The 4001-nt window shown below is 29.3% G+C and overlaps 1 long non-coding RNA gene across 1 annotated transcript; it reads right to left on the bottom strand.

Moving 5' to 3' along the window:
* Positions 1-2311: 2311 nt before the first annotated feature.
* Positions 2312-2980, bottom strand: LOC123909637. The gene is made up of 2 exons (XR_006809978.1): positions 2746-2980; positions 2312-2594 (listed from the first exon to the last, which is right to left on the bottom strand). It is a non-coding gene; the product is annotated as an uncharacterized LOC123909637 (long non-coding RNA).
* Between the last annotated feature and the right edge of the window lie 1021 nt (positions 2981-4001).

Genomic DNA, 4001 nt, shown 5'->3' with positions numbered 1-4001 from the left:
ACACAGCTGTCAAGGTTATATACCAGTGGTTTGAATACACGTGTTAGAAAAATATTGCTTGGTAAGTAAATTCCTTTTGCCATTCAATATTAGGTCTTCTAGTTTTGCAAACATAGCACATAGAAGACACTGAGCCATTTCTTGTTTGAGCTTGGCTCATATGAAGATCTTTTGTTTGATCATTGTTAGTCTAAGTACTTAGTAATGATTTGGGCTCCTTGACCCTTGTAAATTCCTAAGTACTTCTTGTAATAAGTGGCTAAATTAAGTTATTTACATATTGTTGTTCTGTTGTTGTCTTTGTAAGGACTAAGGCCAATAGCTTTTGTTTAGCTTGCATATTAGCTTTTGTTTCCCATTAATGTATAAGCCCTCATTACCTAAGTTCAAACTTAGAGCATAATAAATTAGTTAATGTTGATTATAATTTTTAAGCATTCTATTTAAAGAAACTTTTAATTCAAAAAGTTAAACACTACAATTTCCAATGCGTTGACTTTACGCATTCCGATAAAAATTCTATAAAAAGTTTACTATTTATGGGCTTAAAGAGTGCCCCGGAGGCACTATTTAGCATTTGCCTAATTTTTATTTTTATAATCAGTGCCCTGTCTGATTTGAACTATAAGTATATAGTTCATCAAATTTTTTAACTCTATGGAAATCCAAAATTTGGTGTAATTAATGTTTCAAGGCATCATAAAAGTTTTTAATATTATTTCAATTTGAGTCACTAATTATAAGTTTGATTATACTTATAACTACTCCCTCCGTCCCAAAAAGAATGACCCATTTTGAATATATGCACTATTCATATATATTGTTTTGACCATATTTTTCTACTAATAAATAAAAATAAATATTAACATATAAGATGTTGTTAGATTCGTCTCGATGAGTATTTTCAAAATATCAATTTTTTATAATTTTTACTATTATACAATTAAAGATATTAGTCGCCAAAGTTATGCATTGGCATGCGTGTTTCGGTCAACTGGGTCATTCTTTTTGGGACGGAGGGAGTATATACCTAGTCTTCTTTTATTAATATATTTTTTTCTCTACAGTTTGGACCCGAAGATCAAGATGAATGAAGCATGCATGGAAGGCTTTTTTTTTTTTAATTGCAAGACATGGTGGCTTTTGACTTTTGGAAGTAAACACTTGTTATAATTGAGGAATCATGGATTGATTTTTTGTTGATGATGTTGCAATATTTTGTAAGACAACTTTGTTAGATATATTTTACTCAAGACTTAAATAATTATGTATGTTTGTTTTACTCAATGCTTACTATTTTTAATTAATGTTTAGTTATTTAAAGCAATATAACTATGATCAAATATGTCGTAGTGTGTCTTTAAGGGACCAATCCGGACCTTTTTTTCTTTAAGCGATCATTGTGAAACCAAAAATATCTTTAAGGTCATTTGGACTTTATGGCGCACTCGGAATGATAGGATTTTTTTGGGGAGAATTGTAGAGTTACAAGAGATGGTGGATAGAATTAAGCTTGTTTCTTGAAAATGGCTTTTGGTAAAAAAGATTGGTACACCTTGCTTGTTTTATGAGTGGTGTACGAATCATTTTGATTGTATAGCTAGATAGTTTTGGGTATGATTTTTTCGGATTGGGTGGAGTACTATTTGTACTTTTTCTTTAGAAGTGGATTGAGTACCACTTGTACTTTTTTCCAATTCGTTTTTTATATATAAATATCATTTTGCCGTTCAAAAAAAAAATTGTCTTTAAGGGATCAATAAACTAGTTAAGCCAGTTTAATCGTATTGTTAAAAATAATTAGGCAAAATAAACATAATGGGATGAGGATGAGAAATAAATATTTCTTAATTTTAATAAATTCAGTTTTTTTTATATAATAATAAATACAGGTTTAGTAATATTATTTTTTTATCAAGATAAAATGGTAATAATTTAGGACACCTGTGATTGATCATTGTTTTTTTTTTCTTTTCTTTTTGAGAAGTATTATTGTTCTCTCGTGCTTCTTTGAGAAGTATTATTATGGTAATAATTCAGTACCTTCGAGGGATTTTAGTTTGCCGGTGTGCTTCTTTGTTTCCTTGTAGTTTATTTATCGATGGATTATACTTCTGTGAAGAAAGTTGGAAAGTGGGGAATATTTTATGTAAATAAATAAATTTTTATGTTAATTTTTATGTTTCCACCAACAAAAAAATTATCTTCATAAACTATTTTTTCATAAACTATCTTGACAAACTTATGAATAATACATAAAATTTTATTTATTTTTGTTGGAGAGAGAGAACAAGAGATAACATCCGGAGAGTGTTGTAAATCACTATGAATGAATTTCATTAGCAAACTTGTGGTGAGAAATGATTCCCTCTCTTACCAATTTAACAATTTGAAGTGTGTCAGACTAACAAACAACATCAGGTAACCATCCTCCCAAAAAAATTCCAAGCCATGAAGAACTATTTTGAGACGCATGCAACTCCATAGAAACCAAAGGAGAAAAACACTATCAACTTGAAAATTTGATAGACAATCATGTCATCACTTTTACATCTGATAAATGTTGAAGTGAGATTTGACTCACTATCAACTTCCTTCGCAGCAGAGAAATAAGAAAAATAAAATAAAATTATAGCAGAAACAAATTTGAATTACGAGTATAAAATTAGTTGTAAGGTGTGTAAAATATTTGTGAAACATCCAAAATTAGAAAAGAAGACAATTTAATTTCATTTCATTACTAACATTTTTGGTTGCTTATGTAATTATTAGAGAACTCATTCTTTCCTATATATGACAATAGCCATTTATGCAAAGAGCAATGATGATGTTGGGCGGTACAATTACAGAAAGACAATCTTTAGGGGATTTACACTTGACAGATGTTGGAATGACATCAAATGGAAAATTAATGATCTCGGTAATAAAAAATAGGAAAATGACTAAATTTATGGCGGAAACTAATTTAAGAGTTTTAGCCATATTATTTGTCTTTCTGTATATAACAAATAGAATACTTCATGAATTTATAGTGCAAAAAGCTCATCAAATATTAAAAATAATTAAATATGTTAGCACTTAAGTTTACCACTATATTGTATTTGCCCCTTTAAAACAGCTAAGAAATGTCTCTTCCGTAGATCTGTGTGAATTTGTCCTTTAAACACACTTACTCATGGAGTAGCACAAATATTTTGAATCATTAGAATTAAGGGTAAATGATCTTTACCCCCTTCAAAATAAGCAAATTTTTGTTTACCCCTCTATGCAGATTTTTTTTTCTGTTTACCCTCCTGCAAAAAATAGATTCACTCATTTTGCCCCCCGTGTGTACAGCAGGACATGTGAATGTGCAAATCTGCTGACATGGCTTGTACACGTGGAAAAAATAATTAATATTTATTTTTTAAATTTCACGTCAGATAATATTTTTGCCATATTGGTCAATTTACGTTTCACAATGGTCCCTTAAAGAAAAAAATGTTCAGATTGATCTCTTAAAGAAAAAAAAAAAGTCCGGAATGATTCTTAAAAACATACATGTTTGGCATATTGGTCCTTTCCGTTAAATTTTAACTCCAAATATAACAAAAAATTCCAATGATTAAAATTTTAAAAATTAATAAGGTTTTTGGTGGATCACTTTACACTTAATGACATCCACAATTCAGTCAACTAAAACTAAAGTTTTTTGTAAAAAATTGATGGAAATGATCAATGTGAGAATCAAATGTGTCTTTAAGGCACCAATCCAAACCTTTTTTTCTTTAAAAGACCATTGTGAAACGTAAATTGTCTTTAAGAGACCAATAAAATTTATTTTATGTGTATTTTTTAAGATTTTGAATTAGTCATACCTATTACACTATATAGAAATCTGTATTACAAATGGTTTGCATGCTGCTCCTTATTGTTAAGTGTGCGGCCATTAGACACTAATTAGCGTATGTATTTTTTCCCAAATGAATCCTCACTTTTAGCGTTCAAATTTGTAATGGCTA

The sequence above is a fragment of the Trifolium pratense genome, linkage group LG2 (assembly GCF_020283565.1).
Source record: "Trifolium pratense cultivar HEN17-A07 linkage group LG2, ARS_RC_1.1, whole genome shotgun sequence".
NCBI lineage: Eukaryota > Viridiplantae > Streptophyta > Magnoliopsida > Fabales > Fabaceae > Trifolium > Trifolium pratense.
Note: the sequence above shows the minus strand (reverse complement) of the source record. Positions and strands in the feature narration are given on the sequence as shown.